The sequence below is a fragment of the Cryptomeria japonica genome, chromosome 2 (genome assembly GCF_030272615.1).
Source record: "Cryptomeria japonica chromosome 2, Sugi_1.0, whole genome shotgun sequence".
Classification (NCBI taxonomy): Eukaryota; Viridiplantae; Streptophyta; class Pinopsida; order Cupressales; family Cupressaceae; genus Cryptomeria; species Cryptomeria japonica.
Window position 1 is genome coordinate 466,592,754 of NC_081406.1, and position 24,338 is coordinate 466,617,091.

Below are 24,338 nucleotides of genomic sequence, written 5' to 3' on the forward strand. Positions count from 1 at the left end.
AAAACTTATATTATTTCTGTTAACCAATTAATCCCTATATTTTCCAAGGCCCGAAACGTACAAAAACTGCCAGCAAGGATAATAAAAGAGAAATGTACAGAAACTGCCAGCAAGGATAAGAAAAGAGAAGAGGGCTTGTAATGGAATATAATAGCTGATATTATATATATAAAAAAATTTTATGGTCTTAATTAAATTAATGGAATTAATATGATATAAAGTTCAGAATAAAATAATGTATAAAAATTAAAATAGCATTAAAATGATTATACATGAGAACACTATTGGACATAAGACACACACATATATATCTGTTAATGAATTCAAAAGGAATAAGGTAATCAAATTCAGTTTTTATAAGTTGCTATAATACTGTACCATGCTAATAACATAAAATACAAGAATAACAATTAATGAATAATTCTGATTTAAAGTAATACTAACACAAATAACTGTTAACAATCTGATATAAGACACTAAGGCAATGTAATATGATGAAGTATAATAACCATGTCAAGTACAAATTGATTATCATAATTAGTTCAACTGAATGAAAAATATGACTTCATTGGAATATCACAAAAGGTTCATTGTAAATGAGGGACTCTCTTAAGTATGCCACTCCATAGTGGATGCCTAACACCTCCCACATGGAGCCAAGAGGGGTGAAGCATCTTCTCTTGGGCTTAAGAGAGAAGGTGGTTGTGATGAGGGGGAACGACGATAGAACACCTCGCTGGGTATGCCACTCAATGATGGATGCCTAACACCTGCCATATGGAGCCAAGGGGGATATGGTATTCTACCCTTGGGCCTAGGAGGGATGGTTTCTAGGACACCCTATCCAACTAATGGACTAAAGGAATTGATTAGGTTCGCTTCGCCTATGGTTCAGACAGGGTTTGTGGTTCACAGGCTTGGTTCAAACTAGGGCAAACGCAAGATGACCCAGGGTCAAACCCAAGAGGACCCAAGACGAACCCAGGGGTCTGATAGCCCAAAAATGGATTTTTTTTTTGTAAAATATATTTTTTTGAATTCCACCACATAAAAAATTAAAATGACCCTATGTCTCAAGCCACACACCTATGCATCTTACAACCAAGAGAGAAGCACAAGTCTTTACGAAAGAACAAGACAGAAATCACAATTCCCTTATGGGAAAATGCACCTTGATCAGAATTTTGACTTCTTTGGCCTAGTTCCTGACATCTTAAAAAAGTAGAAAATTGATGCACACCATGGAGTTCCATGTGGGTTTGAAGGTTGTAATTTGGTGTTGGCAGTGGGGGCACAACCCCTCGACCCCGCCCTCTATAGTGAAAGCGAGCGCGCCCTGGGCGCTGCCCTGGGACCGTGCGAGGGGCACTGCATATATATATATAATTTACATGTTTTTGTACTAACGAACCCAAACCCCTTTTCAAAATTTTTCCATATCGGCGTACCAGGTTCTTCGAACCCGAACCGGTGCCCGAACCCAAACCGGTAACTTAGATTATATCCCACAATTATAATTCTAACAACCATTAATATAGCAAATTTGATATCAATTAATATAGTTCATTTTTTAGTTTAAGTATTATTTCATATATGTTCTCTAATTTTATTGTAGGAAAATAGTATACAAAGGTACACCTATAAAACCCAATTACCTATTTATAGATTTGGCCAAATTTAGGTTAATTTAAAGTGTAACTAATTAGGGGACATTGCAGTGGTATCACAGCATGATTCTGCCAGCTTGTTGGATAAAACAACTACTCAGTTAGGACTAATTATTCTAGTCTCTTCTCAAATAAATAAAAAATTGAATTGGTTAGGCCAACATTGCATTCTTATGAGTGTGCCTTTAACTGCTTCATGTCTTATGTTTTTCTTATGTGTTTTGAGCATGCCTACTCCATGGGTGTTTTATATGTAAACTTTCCTCATGTATACCTTGTGCTTGCACCATGTCTATCATGTGTCTGGCATATGTGTTTTATATCTTATGTGTAGTTGTGTTACTTCATGAATGAGATGTTTTCAGATGTCTATTCCATGAATACCTCTCTCTTGTATGCTTCATGATCAATGTGTCTTTAGCGTGTCCACTCCAGAAGTACCTTTCTCATATATGCTTGTACCTTTTGTGTATTTATGTATTCCTTCATGGTTTAAATGTATGATTCATGTCTTGCATGTATTCATATGTATGGTTCATGCCTTACATAGCTCCTTCATGCCTTGTGTGCATTACTTGATGCCTTGCATTCAGTCATGTATGTTGCTTCTTGGCTTACATGTATCCATTATTTCATGCCTGTGTGCACTTCATGTCTTTTGGTACTTATGTATACTTGCTTCATGCCTTAACTGAATTCATGTGTATACTTCATGCATACACTTCATGCTTTACATGTATTCGTGCCTTATGTGTATATTCTATGTTTTGCATGCATGCTTCTTGCCTTATGTAATTCATTTGTATACTTTGGACTTTACACCTTACGTATATTCGTGTGTATGACACATGCCTTACGTATTCATCCGTATGCTTCATACTTGATGCATTGGATTCATTCATACTTGATGTATTCGATTCATTCATAAAGTGTTTCTGTATACCTTTCTCATGTATGCTTCCGCCTCTATGTGTATTGCCTCCCATGTGTTCATCCATGGATGTGCTTTGTATCTTATGCAATTGTTTCATGTACTTCTAGCATGAATTCTTTTTGTTTTGAATGAATGCTCCTTATCTTACTTGTTTCAATGTGATTGAATATGCTTAGTTATTCCATGAGTATGCTTTATGAGTACTTATAAATGGGGTAATTGTTTTAAATCACCTGGGCCCTTCTTTTTGCAAAGATGGGTTTCATACTCCTAATAACATGGGAAGGACAACATAGGGATTACGAAAACATGATGATACTATGAAAATTTATTGGATGGAAGAATGTGTAAGAGTACAATTGCTCAAACCATGAGGTGATAATATAAGAACTTGATGAGTATAGAGATTTTGCCTGTAAATCATCATAAGAGGAGAAAGGAAACATGTTGAGAATGCAGTTAGACAAAGATAATACTAGCCATGTTCAATTTATTCATGATATATTTAATACCAATCTACCACCTAAGTTTACCAATACGTGAATATCCAATCATAACAATCTATATGGTTATAGACTGCACAACACAAAGGAGAGATACGAGACTTAATTAATTGAGATCTTATTCATTACCCACCTCTATTTGGTAACTATGATGTCATTGACATTCACGCTGCCCATTGAAATTTTTCATTGACTAAACATTTTCCAATATTAATACATACTCTTTATGGATATTAAGATTAAGCCAAGTTATTATTATTAACTTTTCATGTTGTCATCTAGATCAAACATCTTGCACATTCTCTAATTAATACAACCTCTACATTCTGGGAAATTTATCCCTCTAATTGGGGATTCAGACATATTCATCCAACAAATTATAAATCAATAAATTTAGACATATCTCATATATGTATTCCTCTCATGAACAGTATGTAATGATAGAGTAAAATCATCATTTGTTGTTTCCTTACAATAGCTCCTGCAATCAGAAGTGATACTCAAAAACAACATTTATCATTTCACAAACTGTTTATCACAAATTGCTATGTTCAAAATTTTTACCAAGCATGACTGAACATAATCATCTTCCATGATATCAAACCCTTTTACAAATGTTATAGCGTTTTATCATCTCTCGAGCAATGGTGTTAGGCTACAACTACCATACAAAACAATAATATTTAGTGACCAAATTTCTAAGGGCCCCATTCCATAAGGCATAGGCAGCATGATAATCTCACAATTAAGGTCATTTTTCAAATCATCATATGCCAACCTAACCAGTTTTTGAAAACACAATTGGATGGCCTTGATCCTTTCCTCTAGAAGAGAGCAGGCTTGTCTTAAGTTAAATCATGCCAATTTCCCACTATTGGTTATAGCTCACACTCAAATTAAAAGTAAAAGCACATATGCCTTAATTCAAACCTACAACATGTAGTAATATCAGAGTAGAGTCATCTTGAGCACTACCATTGTGATCACCCTAATTTGAAATTGCTTGAGGACAAGCAATCTGGGGAAGGGGAGACTGTCATGTCCCCACATTTATACTAGAAATAATTAATATAGTTTTTGCCATATAAAATTATATGTTAAAAACATATCAAAATTATATTATATCACATTAACATTAAAATAATATTATATATTATCAATTTACATTTTATATTAAATGATGTTATTATATGAACAATAAATAATATTATATTATCAATTTACTTTTTTATTGAATGATTTTATTATATTAACAATACACATTATATTATAATGGTGCTTTGTATTAAAAATTATATTATTTCTATTAACCAATTAACTCCTATATTTACCAAGGCCCGATAACCATTCTTTAAAGGGTGTTTTGAATAGTTCCAAATTAGGTTTTATATGAAGCGATGCTCTTCTTGAAAAGAGCCGTCAGAAATAGAGGGACATCAACTCTTCAAAAAGGGGGGTGCTACCTATTAGGAGAGCATCGTGGCTCTTCACCACATGGGGAGGTAGGATAAATACCCCCCTGTGCAAATGGGAATAGGGAGAATACACGAGGGGAACAAGAAAGTCAGATCTGGGAGCAAGGATAGAGAAATTTACAGAAACTTCCAGCAAGGATAATAAAAGAGAAGAGGGCCTATAATGGAATATAATAGCTGATATTATATATATAAAATTTATATGGTCTTAATTAAATTAATAGAATTAAGATGATACAAAGTTCAGAAGCAAATAATGTATAATTACTAAAATAGCATTAAAATAATTATAGATGAGAATAATATTAGACATAAAACACACACATATATATATATCTGTTAATGAATTCAGAAGGAATAAGGCAATCAAATTTAGTTTGTATAAGTTGCTATAATACTGTACCATGCTAATAACATAAAATACCACAATAACAATTAATGAATAATTCTGATTTAAAGTAATACTAACACAAATAACTATTGACAATCTGATATAAGACACTAAGGCAATATAATATGATGAAGTATAATAACTATGTCAAGTACAAATTGATTATCATAATTAGTTGAACTGAATGACAAATATGACTTCATTGGAATATCACAAAAGGTTCATTGTAAATGAGGGACTCTCTTAAGTATGCCACTCCATAGAGGATGCCTAACACCTACCACACGGAGCCAAGAGGGGTAAAGCATCTGCTCTTGGCCTTAAGAAAGAAGGTAGTTGTGATGAGGGGAAATGCTGATAGAACACCTCGCTGGGTGCGCCACTCCATGATGGATGCCTAACACCTTCCATATGGAGGCAACGGGAATATGGTATTCTGCCCTTGGGCCTAGGAGGGATGGTTTCTAGGACACGCTATCCAACTAATGGAGTAAAGGAATTGATAAGTAACTGACTTTCAAACTAACTTTATATAATAATCTAATCTCATTTAGGAAATATAATAATATGATTATATCCTGAGTTACTGGGTTCGGCCCCCTAGACCCTTGGTACTGGTCTGGTACGGTCTTGGTTAGGGGTTTGGGTCTGGTTTGCATGTGGTTCGGATAGGGTTTGTGGTTCATAGGCCTGGTTCAAACCAGGCTGAACCCAAGATGACCTTGCATCGAACCCAAGAGGACCCAAGACAAACCCAGGGGTCTGACAGCCCAAAAATGGATTTTTTTTTTGGAAAATATATTTTTTTTAATTCCACCACATAAAAAATTAAAATGACCCTATGTCTCAAGCCACACACCTATGCATCTTACAACCAAGAGAGAAGCACAAGTCTTTACAAAATAAAATGTCAGAAATCACAATTCCCATATGGGAGAATGCACCTTGATCAGAATTTTGACTTCTTTGGCCTTGTTCCTGACATCTTAAAAAAGCAGAAAATTGATGCACACCATGGAGTTCCATGTGGGTTTGAAGGTTGTAATTTGGTGTTGGTAGCAGGGGCACAGCCCCTCGACCCCACCCTCTACAACGACAGGGAGCGTGCCCTGGGTGCTGCCCCGGGACCATCTCAAGGGCACTGCATATATATATATATAATTTACATATTTTTGTACTAAAGAACACAAACCGCTTTTAAAATTTTTGCCATACCGGCGTACCAGGTTCTTCGAACCCAAACCGGTAACTTAGATTATATCCCACAATTATAATTCTAACAGCCATTCATATAGCAAATTTGATATCATTTAATATAGTTCATTTTTCAGTTTAAGTATTATTTCATATATGTTCTCTAATTTTGTTGCAGGAAAACAGTATACAAAGGTACACCTATAAAACCCAATTACCTATTTATAGATTTGGCCAAATTTAGGTTAAATTAAAGTGTAACTAATTAGGGGACATTATAGTGGTATCAGAGCATGATTCTACCAGCCTGTTGGACAAAACAGCTACTCAGTTAGGACTAATTATTCTAGTCTCTTCTCAAATAAATAGAAAATTGAATTGGTTAGGCCAACATTGCATTCTTATGATTGTGCCTTTAACTACTTCGTGTCTTACATTTTTCTTATGTGTTTTGAGCATGCCTACTCCATGGGTGTTTTATATGTACACTTTCCTCATGTATACCTTGTGCTTGCACCATGTCGATCATGTGTCTGGCATATGTGTTTTATATCTTATGTGTATTTGTGTTACTTCATGAATGACATTTCTTTAAATGTCTATTCCGTGAATACCTCTCTCTTGTATGCTTCATGATTGATGTGTTTTCAACATGTCCACTCCATGAGTACCTTTCTCATATATGCTTGTACCTTTTGTGTATTTATGTATTACTTCCTAGTTTACATGTATGATTCATGTCTTGCATGTATTCATATGTATGGTTTGTGCTTTACATAGCTCCTTCATGCCTTGTGTGCATTACATCATGCCTTGCATATAGTCATGTATGTTGCTTCTTGGCTTACATATATCCATTATTTCATGCTTGTGTGCACTTCATGTCTTATGGTGCTTATGTATACTTGCTTCATGCCTTAAGTGAATTCATGTCCATACTTCATGCGTAGACTTCATTCTTTACATGTATTCATGCCTTATGTGTATATTCTATGTTTTGCATGGATGCTTCTTGCCTTATGTAATTCATTTGTATACTTTGTACTTTACACCTTACGTGTATTCATGTGTATGACTCATGCCTTATGTATTCATCTGTATGCTTCATACTTGATGTATTGGATTCATTCATAAAGTGTTTCTATATACCTTTCTCATGTATGCTTTCTCCTCTATGTGTAGTGCCTCCCTTGTGTTCATCCATGGACGTGCTTTGTATCTTATGCAATTGTTTCATGTACTTTCAACATGAATTCTTTTTGTTTTGAACGAATGCCCCTTATTTTACATGTTTCAATGTGATTGAATATGCTTAGTTATTCCATTAGTATGCTTTATGAGTACTTATAAATGGGGTGATTGTTTGAAATCACCTGCCCCTTCTTTTTGCAGACATGGGTTTCATACTCCTAATAACATGGGGAGCAGAACATAGGGATTACTGAAACATGACGATACTATGAAAATCTATAGGATGGAAGAATGTGTAAGAGTAATATAGGAAGGAAGAATGTGTAAGAGTACAATTGCTCAAACCAGTAGGTGATAATATAAGAACTTGATGAGTATAGAGATTTTGCCCATAAATCATCATAAGAGGAGAAAGGAAACATGATGAGAATGCAGTCAAACAAAGATAGTATTATGCATGTTCAATTTATTTGTGATATATTTAATACCAATCTACCACCTATGTTTACCAATACGTCAATATACAATCATAACAACCTATATGATTACAGACTGTACGACACGAAGGAGCGATACGAGACTTAATTAATTGAGATCTTATTCATTACCCACCTCTATTTGGTAACTATGATGTCAATGACATTCACGCTGCCCACTAAAATTTTTCATTGACTAAACATTTTCCAATATTAATAAATACTCTTTATGGATGTTAAGATTAAGCCAAGTTATTATAATTAACTTTTCATGTTGTCATCTAGATCAAACATCTTGCACATTCTCTAATTAATACAACCTCTACATTTTGGGAAATTTATCCCTCTAATTGGGGATTCAGACATATTCATCCAACAAATTATAAATTAATAAATTTAAACATATCTCATATATGTATTCCTCTCATGAACAGTATGTAATGATAGAGTAAAATCATCATTTGTGGTTTCCTTACAATAACTCCTGCAATCAGAAGTGTTACTCAAAAATAGTATTTATCATTTCACAAACTGCTTATCACAAATTGTTATGTTCAAAATTTGTACCAAGCGTGACTGAACATAATCATCTTCCACGATATCAAACCCCTTTACAAATGTTATAGCATTTTATCATCTCTCGATCAATGGTGTTAGGCTACAACTACCATACAAAACAACGATATTCAGTGAACAAATTTCTAAGGGCCCCATTCTATAAGGCATAGGCAGCATGATAATCTCACAATTAAGGTCATTTTTCAAATCATCATATTGCCAACCTAACCAGTTTTTGCAAACACAATTGGATGGCCTTGATCCTTTCCTCTAGAAGAGAGCGGGCTTGTCTGAAGTTAAATCATGCCAATTTCCCACTATTGGTTATAACTCACACTCAAATTAAAGGTAAAAGCATATATGCCCTAATTTAAACCTACAACATGTAGTAATATCAGAGTAGAGTCATCTTGAGCACTACCATTGTGATCACCCTAATTTGAAATTGCTTGAGGACAAGCAATCTAGGGAAGGGAAGACTGTCATGTCCCAACATTTATAGTAGAAATAATTAATATAGTTTTTTCCATATAAAATTATATGTTAAAAAAATATCAAATTTATATTATATCACATTAACATTAAAATAATATTATATATTATGAATTTACATTTTATATTGAATGATAAACCTAATTTTTTTTAGGTCCAAACAATGTCAGGAGCGGGAGCGAGAGCTCAAAATTCAAATTTCCAGCAAGGCGGGAACCCTGGTTCCAATGGTGAGGGAGGCCAGATGAATGGTGCTAGTCCTATTGATGATAAGGACAAGCCCCCGTACTTCCTAGTTCCTGTTGCTGACTCACAGTCTGATGGTACTCTGTTTGCCATGACAGCGGATTCTTCTAGGCATCTGGGGGAAGGGTCCAATGGGGGGCCCATGCCACTAGTTGACCTCGTGGATAATGGGAGGGAGGGGAAAAAATGGTCTTCCCTTTTTGGATCTAGACCAACTAGTAAATCCTCCCTTCCTCCTGTTAAGAACATTTTTGACCCTTCTGGTGGTAAGTTTGCTATCTCCATCCCTGACTAGGTTCTAGACCATAATATCAACAGTATGTCAAACTCCTTGGTAGGGAAATTTATGGGTCCACGCCCAAACATTGAAATTGTTAGGGCCTTTGTTATTTGAAAATGGGCCCTTAAAGGAAACGTTGAGGTCTCGGCACTACCCAAAGGTCTTCTATCTTTCTCTTTTTCATGCGAAGAAAGATAAGGTTAAGATCTTGTGCGGGAGTCCCTGGATGGTGGGAAAGACAGCCCTAGTTCTAAGAAAATGGCATCTGAAATTGAACATGAATGATTCTCTTCTGGCACAGGTTCCAGTTTGGATAAAACTCCTAGGATTGCCTCTTGAGTATTGGGCAGAAAGCATCTTCTTTGGAATAGCAAGTTCTTTTGGTGAGCTGCTCTCTATAGACCCAGTCACTACCTCAAAAAGAAGATTAACCCATGCAAGGTTCTAAGTTGGAGTAGCCCCTGAGGCAGATATGCTGGAACAGATTGATCTAGTTTCAAAACTGGGAACTTGGAAGAAACATATAGAATATGAAACTATTCCTTTTGCATGTTTCCACTGTAAAAAGGTAGGTCATTGGGCAAAATCTTGCCCAAAAAAGCAAAGGGCAGAGCCTAATCAGTTAAAACCTCAGATTGAAAGCCAGAATGTGCCAGAGAAACGGGTGTGGCAAGTTAAAAACATAGAAAATAAGGAAGAAAATTCCAATCGCTTTTCTCCTTTGGGGGAACAGAAGGAAGCCTCAAACTCTATCTTCAGTCCCATGGTACAGGAAGTAGATAGAAATGAAACAACCAAAGCTAGTCTGATAAAAACAACTCAGAAAAAGGATTTGAATGATCATAATGATCCTCCAAATGCGAAAGATGAAGTGGTTGATGACACATATGAAAACAAGGCAGTGGAAGCTAGAGACTATCAACCTGAGGAAGGTGAAATCCCAGATCCACAAGTGGAAAGGACAGACTCTTCTGTAGCAATACCTAGTTCTAAAATTCAAGAAGCCCAAAAGTGTGCGATTTTGGGATTGAGTCTTTCGGATTCAGATCAGAATTCAAGAACAGCAAACATTATTTCAATTGAGTCCAGAACTCCTAAATGGGGTAATGAAGATGAAATTTCCAAAATCCTCATCAATCCGGAAGTGGCTCCTATGTCAGAAATGAAATGGAAGTAGCCTAAACACAGGAGTAAAAAAGTAGCAACACCCTCAACATCCCTAAATAAGAAATCTAGTAGAATAGCTCAAGTTGATGTGGGATACGTCTCCTCTTCCCCAGGACGACCCTCTAACCACAAAGTTAGAGATATGGAGGCCAGCAAGAACATAGCAGATGGAACTCAAAAGACTCTCAAGGAGCTGGTAATTGGTAAGTAGCTATGAGGATAATTTCTTGGAACATAAGGGGTCTAAACAATCCCTATAAACATGATATTATTAGGAATATGATAAGAGATAGCAATCCTCACATTTTTCTTATTCAAGAAACCAAAATGAGTAGAAAAAAAGTTGAATCTTTGAAGTTCTTCAAAAATGGTAATATTAGTGGGGGAAGTTCTGAGGGTGCTTCTGGAGGCATTGCAACCATCTGGAATCTCAACATTGTTAAAGGCCAGGTCATTATTCAGGAAAGTAATTTTTCTTGTATTAAATTTGAGCATCTTAAAGATGGCTTTTCATGGGTTCTCACAAACATTTATGCTCCTAATACCTTAAAGGGTAGAAACTCTTTTTGGAAAAGGATTAGACAGGCTAGGGAAAGTTTCAAAAATCTAAGTTGGATGGTTATGGGGGATTTCAATATGCCTTTGAAAGAGGAGGAAAAATTTGGAGGCAGTCCTCCTCAGCTGGAAAGTAGGATGGCCCTTATGGATTTTATTTATTCCTTAGCTCTTAATGATTTGGAGATACAGGGTTGTAATTTCACTTGGACTAATAGAAGAAATGGTAATGACCTTATTCAAGTGCGCCTTGACTGAGCTCTAATTTCTAATGATTGGTATAGTTAGTATTTCTATTCTTTGTCTACACATATTCGGGTTGGTTCTGATCACTTTCCAATCACTTTCAATGCTGATCCAATCAATAGAAGAAAAAACTATCCCTTTAGATTTGAAAAAATGTGGACTCTTCACCCTAACATTAAAAAATATATTCAAAAATGGTGGAGTATCCAAGTTGAGGGAACGACAATGTTCAAAGTTGTTAAGAAGCTCAAAAGTGTGAAAGACAACATTCGAATCAGGAATAAGAACAACTTTGGGAATATATTTGAGGCTAAGAGTAAAATTTAGGAAAACCTTAAAGAAATACAGGACCAGATCCAGAAGGATGGTTTTAGTACTGTTTCTATTGCTGAGGAGAATAAGATTCTTAAGAAATACCATGACATTATTGCTAAAGAGGAAATGTTTTGGAAGCAGAGATCAAGATGCATGTGGCTCAAAGAAGGAGACAGGAATACAAAATTCTTCCATATGTCAACCATCAAACATAAAGCAACCAACAGGATTAACAAGTTAGTTGTGGACAGTGGGGAGTTGATCAAGGAAGATGAAATAAGGAATGAAGCTAAGAGGTATTTCTCGGACCTCCTAACAAGGGATCAAAGTCTGGATGCTGAAGCTCAGTCCTCTTTTCTCCAGAACATTCCTCATCTCATTGATGCCCAAAATAATGTTTTTCTCTCTTCCATTCCTTCCACCTTAGAAATTAAAAATGTTATTTTCTCCTTTGATGGAAACAAAGCTCCTGGTCTTGATGGTTTCCCAATGCTCTTTTTTCAATAGTTTTGGGACATTATCGAGACTGATGTTGCTAATGGGGTTAAGGAATTCTTTGGGGCTAAAAAACTCTTGAAGGAAATCAATGGTACTTTTATTGCTCTCATCCCCAAGACTCAAGGTGCCGACTGTTTGGATAAGTTCAGACCTATTAGCCTCTGCAATTCCTTGTACAAGATCATATCTAAGGTCCTGACTTCTAGACTCTTGTCTATTCTCCCAGTTTTAATTAAACACCAGCAAAATGGGTTTGTTCCTGGAAGACAAATTCTCGATTCCATTATTACTGTTCATGAGAATATTCACTCTCTTGATAAAGCAAAGAAGTAGGGCCTCATCCTTAAGCTTGACCTCTCCAAAGCCTATGATAGGGTTGACTAGTCTCTTCTTCAGGAAGTTCTCTCTTCCTTTGGGTTTGCCTCAAGAGTTGTGGATCTTTTCTCCCAACTTTCTACTTCTGCATCCTTTGCTGTCCTTGTCAATGGTTCCCCTTCAACCTTTTTCCAAGCTTCGAGAGGTCTTAGGAAACGAGATCCTATCTCCCCCATCCTTTTCATTATTTTGGCTGAATGCTTTGGTTGGACCATGGAAAACTTGGTGCAGATAGGATCCTTTAAGGGCCTTAAACCTTCTTCTGCTGAGCTTATTTGTTCACACCAGCAGTTTGTTGATGATACAATAATTATGGGGGAATCAAGCATCTTAGAAGCTAAAGTTCTAAAGAGTACTTTGTGTAAATATGCTTCTACTATGGGGCAGCTTATTAACTGGGCCAAAAGTGATGTCTTTTTCATTAATACCCCGGAGAGAAGACAACAAAGGATTAGCAGAATTTTGGAGTGTAAAATTGCTGACCTTCCTGCCACCTACCTTGGTCTCCACATGGGGATTTCCCCTCCTGATTCCTATTGGAGTTCGCTGGTTGATAAATTTCATAAAAAACTTGCAGTTTGGAAAGGGGCTCTCTTAAGTCAAGCTGGTAATCTCCTTCTCCTTAAGGCTACTCTTCAAAGTATTCCCATTTATGCTCTGAGCTTATTCAGAATTCCAGTCAAGTATGTTGAAACTATTGAGAAAATTCAAAGAAGATTCCTATGGTCTGGGGTTGAGGAAAAGCAAAGAATGCCCTTGGTGGCATGGGATCAGGTCTGCAAGCCAAAAAGAAAAGGTGGTCTGGAGCTCAGTAGGATTCGCACTTTAAATGAAGCTCTCTTGTCTAAACAAGCTTGGAGATGGTTTCACTTTGATTCTGAATGGTGCAAAATTTGGAGAAGTAAGTATTCTCTTCTATCATTTTCTCTTTCTTCTTTTCTTAATTCGGACATCAGTATAAATGGATCACATATCTGGAACCATGTTTCTAAATGTAAAGATGTGACTACTAAAGGGGTGACATGGAAAATTGGAAATGGCAGAAAAGTTAGATTCTGGGAGGATCCTTGGCTTTTTGACAAACCCCTTTTGGATTTCTATGAGTGGGCTTCCCATGCCCCCTCATGTATTGGCTCTTTTGGTACCTTAGTGGCAGATTATTGGAATGGGAACAACTGGTAGAACATTGATAGTATTCATCCGAGTCTCTCTAAGCTCAAAACCCAATTGTCTGCTATTTGGCTGAATAAGGAAGAGGATTCCCTGATCTGGAAATATAACCCCAAAGGTATTTTTACTGTATCTTCGATTTATTGTATCCTCTCCCCTTCCCGTCCTATGAATCCCTTCTAGTCTAAAGCTTGGTTAAAAGGTCTCACTTCCAAAATCAATTTGTTCTTCTGGACTATTCTCTAGAATAAGATCCTTACTGTTGACAACCTTAAATGCAGAGGTTTTGCCCTTCCAAACAGGTGTGTGTTGTGCTTTTAAGAGGAAGAGTCAGTGGACCATCTTGCCCTCCACTATTCTTTCTCAACCTCTATTTGGGAAAGCTTCCTCAAGAGCTTTAGTCTAGCTTGGGTGTTTCCCAGTAACATCAGAGATTTGTTCTCCTCCTGGCAAATCCATTGGACCAAATCTTTTATGAGATGTATGTGGCAACTCTCTCTTCCACACATTTTGTGGGGTCTTTAGAAGGAAAGAAACAACTGAATATTCAGGGATGTGTCCTTAAATCAAGACATTGTTTTTCAAAAAATTCAGAGGGCTATTCAGGAAAATATGGGAACTATGGAGGTTTCTTGTTACTCTAACAACTCCTTGGAGTCAAATATCTTAAGAGCTTGGAATATGAAGATCACTGATGGTCATAATATCAGTTATAATAAAAGGCTTGAAGTTAAGTGGCAAACCCCTCCCCAAGGTTGGCTCAAAATCAATTTCAATGGAGCAGCCAAAGGAAACCCAGGTCCCTCAGGCTGTGGAGCTATTCTCAGAGACAATAGATGCATTTGCAAAGGTATGATTGCTATCCCTATTGGCATTCAAACCAATCATAAAGCAGAAGCTATGGCAGCCCTTCAAGGCATTATTCTAGCCAAAAAATGGAACTGTCCCTATCTCTGGATAGAAGGGGATTCCAATAATATAATTAAGTGTCTCAATGGGACCTCAAAGCCCTCTTGGTCGATTCACAATATAATTTTTTCTGCCATTGATATCATTAGAACCTTCAAAAAATGCCACATATCCAATATTTATCAGGAGGCCAACTGTTCTGTTGATTGGGCTACAAACGTGGTGGTTAAGAATGAGATGATTACCACGTGGACAGGTGAGAGCGGTCTCCCTAAAGATGTCAGACAAATCATAATTAATGAAAGATATCGAAGTACCCCAAAGTCTCTTGATTGACAGGGCAATTATGATAAGTACTGAAGTAAGCACTTCGAGTTACTTCTATAATGAGGGAACTACTCATTATAATATCAAAGCTAGTAGAACGTGTGTTATAACCCATCAAATCATAATTGCTACACACACTTTCTGGGTTTTTGTTTTAAATTCGAAAAGCTTTCTTTTTCACCAGTTCTGTAATCTAAACTTGACTGTGAGAAACAACACCATGGGCAGAAACAGAAGAAGATATGAGCCAAGCAGTTGCAAGGAGTGGAAATAGAAAGAAGAGGTGTGGGAAATTCAGCAGAAGGGTGGTCTTTCGAGCTTCATTGACAGACTCCATGGTCAGGATGGAAAGATAACTAGCTTCTTCTTGAAAAATTGGAAGAAGGGCATGCTTAAAATGGGCGACCGACTGGTGGAAATTGATAAAGACTTAATAGCTAAAGCCAAGGGGCTCAAAAGGGAGGGCTACAACTTCTACAGAGACAGGAAGGTCAGCAGGGAAGCCATTGAAAGGTACCCGGTCACAGAGAAAGAGAAGAAAAGACTGGTAAAGTTGAGTAAAACCTATTACCCGCCTAGGACTTTTGCAAAACCCTAGCAGGAAATTCTCTTTGTTTTAATGAGGCATATAATGCTAGATGGTAGGTTTATGAAAGTGTATGGGTATCATTTTGTCCTCTTAAATCATTTTAGGCATAATGATAAGGTGAATTTCCCTTACTTCTTGCTCTGTTCTATGAATGCCTCCCTAAAAGCCTATAAAGAAAATCCCCGGGGTGATACTGCAATGCACCAGGGACTTATGGTCCTCATTTATGACCATTTAAAGGCTAGTAAAATCAACCGAATGCAGCTCTTTATGGATTCAGAAGATGATTTGTCTAATTTTGATTTCTCAGAGGAGGAGGAATAAGACAATGATTCCTTGACTGATAATGAGGAAAGCTCTGACGACTCAGAGTATGAGAGTAGTAAGAAGAGGAAATCAAGACCCTCTTCTTCTAAGAGCAAAAAACCCCAAAGAAAACCCTTGATTAGTATTTCTTCGGAAGAAGAGTACTTTGATCTCCTTGAGGAGAAGAAGAACCCTAAGGGGGTGCTGAAGGAAAAAAGTAAGAACCAAGCCTAGCCAAGGAAGAAGCAAAAGAAAACAAAGGAGACTGGAAAAGAACTGGAGGAGACCGGCAAGGAACCGGAAGAGGACAAGCAAACAAGGGTCCTGGAAGCTAAACAAAGCCTGGATATGGAGACTATGGAGGAGACTCTCAGGGCCACTGATACTATTTCTGCCCTGCATATCTCTAAAGATGAACAGACAACCCCTGGAAATGTGACTCCTTCTCCTGGTCCACCTCCCGAGGCCTTGAAGGGTTTTATGAAAACCATAGAATGGCTTATTGATGGGAATAAGAAAACTACGGATGAGTACAAAAAACTATGCAATAGAGTCCTGATACTAGATACTATTAACATTGGAGAGGGGAACACTATGGCTGATTATATCGAAGATCTGAAGAACACAATTGCTAAAGCGGAAGACATCAGAGATGCCTTTAATCCCCGATTTGAGAAAATTGAAAAGGAGATACAAGATGGAAAGACTATGGAGGAAACAAGTGAGAAAATGCTCTCGGACACAGTTGCCAAAGTGGACAAGATAAAGGAGTGCCTCAAGAACATTGCAGAGCAGAGCCTCAACATTCTAAAAATCTCGACCAACAACACCCATACCCTCATCAGCAAACTTGATGATGAAAAGGAAACCCAAGAAATTGACCTGGATGCAAAAGGAACAAGGGAAGCCCAAGGTCCCAGAACCCGTACCCGTGGAAAGAGGAAGGAAAAGAAAGCGAATAAGGACCTGGAGGAGCTAAAAGTAGTTCGGGTGACCTATGATGAGCTGGTGACTAAGGCAGAGGATCTGCTAAAGAAAATTACTATGTAGTGTCTCTCTCGGTTCTTTGCTGTTTAGCTATTTTTTCTGTTTGCTGGTCTTTTGACCAGTCACTCTCTATGTGGACTCTATTTTCTCAACTTTCTTCATAAATATGTTGTAATGGTTTCAGGTCCTTAAAACCTGTTTTTCAATTAATAAGAACAATAAATAATATTATATTATCAATTTACATTTTTTATTGAATGATTTTATTATATTAACAATACACATTATATTATAATGGTGCTTTGTATTAAAACTTATATTATTTCTGTTAACCAAATAACCCCTATATTTACCAAGGCCTGATAACCATTCTTTAGAGGGTGGTTTGAATAGTTCCAAATCGGGTTTTATATGAAGTGATGCTCTTCTTGAAAAGAGCCGTCAGAAATAGAGGGACATCAACTCTTCAAAAAGGGGGGTGTTGCCTATTAGGAGACCATCGTGGCACTTCAGCACATGGGGAGGTAGGATAAATACCCCCCTGTGCAAATGGGAATAGGGAGAATACAGAAGGGGAACAAGAAAGTCAGATCTACCAGCAAGGATAGAGAAATATATAGAAACTAGCAGCAAGGATAATAAAAGAGAAGATGGCCTATAATGGAATATAATAGCTGATATTATATATATTAAATTTTATATGGTCTTAATTAAATTAGTGGAATTAATATAATATAAAGTTCAGAAGAAAATAATGTATAATTATTAAAATAGCATTAAAATGATTGTACATGAGAACACTATTAGACATAAGACACACACATATATATCTGTTAATGAATTCAGAAGGAATAAGGCAATCAAATTCAGTTTGTATAAGTTTCTATAATATTGTACCATGCTAATAACATAAAATACAACAATAACAATTAATGAATAATTCTAATTTAAAGTAATACTACCAGAAATAACTGTTAACAATCTGATATAAGACACTAAGGCAATATAATATGATGAAGTATAATAACTATGTCAAGTACAAATTGATTATCATGATTTGTTCAACTGAATGACAAATATGACTTCATTGGAATATCACAAAAGGTTCATTGTAAATGAGGGACTCTCTTAAGTATGCCACTCCATAGTGGATGCCTAACACCTGCCACATGAAGCCAAGAGGGGTGAAGCATCTTCTCTTGGGCTTAAGAGAGAAGGTGGTTGTGATGATGGGGTACAGCGATAGAACACCTCACTAGGTACGCCACTCCATGATGGACGCCTAACACCTGCCATATGGAGCCAAGGGGGATATGGTATTCTTCCCTTGGGCCTAGGAGGGATGGTTTCTAGGACACCCTATCCAGCTAATGTACTAAAGGAATTGATTACTAAATGACTTACAAACTAACTTTATATAATAATCTGATCTCAGTTAGGAAATATAATAATATGATTATATCCTGAGTTACCGGGTTCGGCCCCTGGGCCCTTGGTACTGGTCTGGTATGGTCCTGGTTCGGGGTTCGGGTCCGATTCGCCTGTGGTTTAGATAGGGTTTGTGTTTCACAGGTCTGGTTCGAACTAGGGTGAACCCAAGACAACCCAAGGTTGAACCCAAGATGACCCAGGGTCGAACCTAAGAGGACCCAAGACGAACCCAGGGGTCTGACAGCCCAAAAATGGATTTTTTTTTTGCAAATTTTTTTGTTTTTGAATTCTACCACATAAAAAATTAAAATGGCCCTATGTCTCAAGCCACACACTTATGCATCTTACAACCAAGAGAGAAGCACAAGAATTTACGAAAGAACAAGTCAGAAATCACAATTCCCATATGGGAGAATGCACCTTGATCAGAATTTTGACTTCTTTGGCCTTGTTCCTGACATCTTAAAAAAGAAAAAAATTGATGCACGCCATGAAGTTCTGTGTGGGTTTGAAGGTTGTAATTTGGTGTTGGCAGTGGGGGCACAACCCCTCGACCCCGCCCTCTACAGCGACAAGGAGTGCACCCTGGGTGTTGCCAAGGGACCCTGCGGGAGGCACTGCATATATATATATATATATATATATATATATATATATATATATATATATATATATATATATATATATATATATATATATATATATAATTTACATGTTTTTATACTAACGAACCCAAACCCCTTTTCAAAATTTTGCCGTATTGGCATACTGGTTTATTCGAACCCGAACCGGTAACTTAGATTATATCCCACAATTATAAATCTAACAACCAATAATATAGCAAATTTGATATCATTTCATATAGTTCATTTTTCAGTTTAAGTATTATTTCATACATGTTCTCTAATTTTGTTGCAGGAAAATAGTTTACAAAGGTACACCTATAAAACCCAATTACCTATTTATAGATTTGGCCAAATGTAGGTTAAACTAAAGTGTAACTAATTAGGGGACATTATAGTGGTATCAGAGCATGATGATGCCAGCTTGTTGGACAAAATAACTACTCGGTTAGGACTAATTATTCTAGTCTCTTCTCAAATAAATAGAAAATTGAATTGGTTAGGCCAACATTGCATTCTTATGAGTGTGCCTTTCAATGCTTCATGTCTTACGTTTTTCTTATGTGTTTTGAGCATGCCTACTCCATGGGTCTTTTATATGTACACTTTCCTCATGTATACCTTGTGCTTGCACCATGTCTATCATGTGTCTGGCATATGTGTTTTATATCTTATGTGTATTTGTGTTACTTCATGAATGAGATGTTTTGAGATGTCTATTCCATGAATACCTCTCTCTGTATGCTTCATGATCGATGTGTCTTCAGCATGTCCACTCCACGAGTACCTTTCTCATGTATGCTTGTACCTTTTGTTTATTTATGTATTACTTCATGGTTTACATATATGATTCATGTCTTGCATGTATTCATATGTATGGTTCATGCTTTACATAGCTCCCTCATGCCTTGTGTGCATTACTTCATGCCTTGCATATAGTCATGTATGTTGCTTCTAGGCTTACATCTATCCATTATTTCATGCCTATGTGCACTTCATGTCTTATGGTACTTATGTATACTTGCTTCACGCCTTAAGTGAATTCATGTGTATACTTCATGCATACACTTCATGCTTTACATGTATTCGTGCCTTATGTATATAATCTATTTTTTGCATGGATGCTTCTTCCCTTATGTTATTCATTTGAATAATTTGTACTTTACACCTTACATGTATTCATGTGTATGACTCATGCCTTATGTATTCATCTGTATGCTTCATACTTGATGTATTGGATTCATTCATAAAGTGTTTCTGTATACCTTTCTCATGTATGCTTCCGCCTCTATGTGTATTGCCTCCCATGTGTTCATCCACGGATGTGCTTTGTATCTTATGCAATTGTTTCATGTACTTTTAGCATGAATTTTTTTTGTTTTAAACGAATGCCCCCTATCTTACATGTTTCAACATGATTGAATATGCTTAGTTATTCCATGAGTATGCTTTATGAGTACTTATAAATGGGGTGATTGTTTTAAATCACCTGAGCCCTTCTTTTTGCAAACATGGGTTTCATAATCCTAATAACATGGGAAGGACAACATAGGGATTACTGAAACATGACGATACTATGAAAATATATAGGATGGAAGAATGTGTAAGAGTAATATAGGAAGGAAGAATGTGTAAGAGTACAATTGCTCACACTAGGAGGTGATAATATAAGAACTTCATGAGTATAGAGATTTTGCCCATAAATCATCATAAGAGGAGAAAGGAAACATGTTGAGAATGCAGTTAGAAAAAGATCATATTATCCATGATCAATTTATTCGTGATATATTTAATACCAATCTACCAACTAAGTTTACCAATACATCAATATCCAATCATAACAATCTATATGGTTACAGACTATACGACATGAAGGAGCGATACGATACTTAATTAATTGAGATCTTTTTCATTACCCACCTCTATTTGGTAACTGTGATGTCAGTGACATTCACGCTGCCCACTGAAATTTTTCATTGACTAAACATTTTCCAATATTAATACATTCTCTTTATGGATGTTAAGATTAAGCCAAGTTATTATTATTAACTTTTCATGTTGTCATCTAGATCAAACATCTTGCACATTCTCTAATTAATACAACCTCTACATTTTGGAAATTTATCCCTCTAATTTCGGATTCAGAGATATTCATCCAACAAATTATAAATCAATAAATTTAAACATATCTCATATATGTATTCCTCTCATGAACAGTATGTAATGATAGAGTAAAATCATCATTTGTGGTTTACTTACAATAACTCCTACAATCAAAAGTGATACTCAAAAACAATATTTATCATTTCACAAACTGCTTATCACAAATTGTTATGTTCAAAATTTGTACCAAGCGTCACTGAACATAATCATCTTCCATGATATCAAACCCCTTTACAAATGTTATGGCATTTTATCATCTCTCGAGCGATGGTATTAGGCTACAACTACCATAAAAAACAACAATACTCAGTGAACAAATTTCTAAGGGCCCCATTCTATAAGGCATAGGCAGCATGATAATCTCACAATTAAGGTCATTTTTCAAATCATCATATTGCCAACCTAACCGGTTTTTGCAAACACAATTGGATGGCCTTGATCCTTTCCTCTAGAAGAGAGCGGGCTTGTCTTAAGTTAAATCATGCCAATTTCCCACTATTGGTTATAACTCACACTCAAATTAAAGGTAAAAGCATATATGCCTTAATTCAAACCTACAACATATAGTAATATCAGAGTAGAGTCATGTTGAGTACTACCATTGTGATCACTCTAATTTGAAATCGCTTGAGGACAAGCAATCTGTGGAAGGGAAGACTGTCATGTCCCCACATTTATAGTAGAAATAATTACTATAGTTTTTGCCATATAAAATTATATGTTAAAAACATATCAAACTTATATTATAACACATTAACATTACAATAATATTATATATTATCAATTTACATTTTATATTGAATGATGTTATTATAATAACAATAAATAATATTATATTATCAATTTACATTTTTTATTGAATGATTTTATTATATTAACAATACATATTATATTATAATGGTGCTTTGTGGTAAAAATTCTATTATTTCTATTAACCAATTAACCCCTATATTTACCAAGGCCCGATAACCATTGTTTAAAGGGTGGTTTGAATAGTTCCAAATCGGGTTTTATATGAAGCGATTCTCTTCTTGAAAAGAGCCATCAGAAATAGAGTGACATCAACTCTTCAAAAAGGGGGGTGCTACCTATTAGGAGACCATCATGGCTCTTCACCACATGGGGAGGTAGGATAAATACCCCCCTATGCAAATGGGAATAGGGAGAATACAGGAGGGGAAAAAGAAAGTCAGATCTGCCAGCAAGGATAGAGAAATGTACAAAAACTACCAGCAAGGATAATAAAAGAGAAGAGGGCCTATGATGGAATATAATAGCTGATATTATATATATAAAATTTTATATGGTCTTAATTTAATTAATGGAATTAATATGATATAAAGTTCAAAAGTGAATAATGTATAATTATTAAAATAGCATTGAAATGATTATACATGAGAACACTATTAGACATAAGACACACACATATATATCTGTTAATGAATTCAAAGGGAATAAGGCAATCAAATTCAATTTGTATAAGTTTCTATAACATTGTACCATGCTAATAACATAAAATATAACAATAACAATTAATGAATAATTCTGATTTAAAGTAATACTAACAGAAATAACTGTTAACAATCTGATATAACACACTAAGGCAATATAATATGATGAAGTATAATAACTATGTCAAGTACAAATTGATTATCATAATTAGTTCAATTGAATGACAAATATGATTTCATTGGAATATCACAAAAGGTTCATTGTAAATGAGGGACTCTCTTAAGAATGCCACTCCATAGTGGATGCCTAACACCTACCACATGGAGCCAAGAGGGGTGAAGCATCTGCTCTTGGGCTTAAGAGAGAAGGCGGTTGTGATGAGGGGGAATAGTGATAGAACACCTCGCTAGGTACGCCACTCCATGATGGATGCCTAACACCTGCCATATGGAGCCAAGGGGGATATGGTATTCTGCCCTTGGGCCTAGGAGGGATGGTTTCTAGGACAACCTATCCAACTAATGGACTAAAGGAATTGATTAGTAACTGACTTACAACCTAACTTTATATAATAATTTGATCTCATTTAGGAAATATAATAATATGATTATATCCTGAGTTACCGCGTTCGGCACCCTAGACCATTGGTACTGGTCCGGTACGGTCCTGGTTCGGGGTTCGGGTCCCGTTTGCCTGTGGTTCGAAAAGGGTTTGTGGTTCACAGGCTTGGTTCAAGCCAAGGTGAACCCAAGATGTCCTAGGGTCAAACCCAAGAGGACCCAAGATGAACCCAGGGGTCTGACAGTCCAAAAATGGAATTTTTTTCTGCAATTATTTTTTTTTTGAATTACAACAAATAAAAAATTCAAATGACCCTATGTCTCAAGCCACACACCTATGCATCTTACAACCAAGAGAGAAGCACAAGTCTTTATGAAAGAACAAGTCAAAAATCACAATTCCCGTATGGGAGAATGCACCTTGATCAGAATTTTGACTTCTTTGGCCTGGTTCCTGACATCTTAAAAAAGCAAAAAATTGATGCATGCCATGGAGTTTCATATGGGTTTGAAGGTTGTAATTTGGTGTTGGCAATAGGGGCATAGCCCCTTGACCCTACCCTCTATAGCGATAGGGAGCGTGTCCTGGGCGTTGCCCCAGGACCCTATGAGGGGCACTGCATATATATATAATTTACATGTTTTTGTACTAACGAACCCAAACCCCTTTTCAAAATTTTTCCGTATCGGCGTACCATGTTCTTCAAACCCAAACTGATGCCTAAACCCGAACTGGTAACTTAGATTATATCCCAGAATTATAATTCTAATGGCCTATAATATAGCAAATTTGATATCATTTAATATAGTTCATTTTCCAATTTAAGTATTATTTCATATATGTTCTCTAATTTTGTTATAGGAAAATAGTATACAAAGGTACACCTATAAAACCCAATTACCTAATTATAGATTTGGCCAAATTTAGGTTAAATTAAAGTGTAACTAATTAGGGGACATTACAATGGTATCAGAGCATGATTCTACCAGCCTGTTGGACAAAACAACTACTCAGTTAGGACTAATTATTCCAGTCTCTTATCAAATCAATAGAAAATTGAATTGGTTAGGCCAACATTGCATTCTTATGAGTGTGCCTTTAACTGCTTCGTGTCTTACGTGTTTCTGATGTGTTTTGAGCATGCCTACTTCATGGGTGTTTTATATGTACACTTTCCTCATGTATACCTTGTGCTTGCACCATGTCTATCATGTGTCTATCATATGTGTTTTATATTTTATGTGTATTTGTGTTACT

The 24,338-nt window shown here is 36.2% G+C and overlaps 1 pseudogene; it reads left to right on the forward strand.

Annotated features, from left to right (window-relative positions):
- Positions 1-5,908: 5,908 nt before the first annotated feature.
- Positions 5,909-24,338, forward strand: part of LOC131057257 (ATPase family AAA domain-containing protein At1g05910-like) — a 67,248-nt pseudogene continuing 48,818 nt past the window's right edge.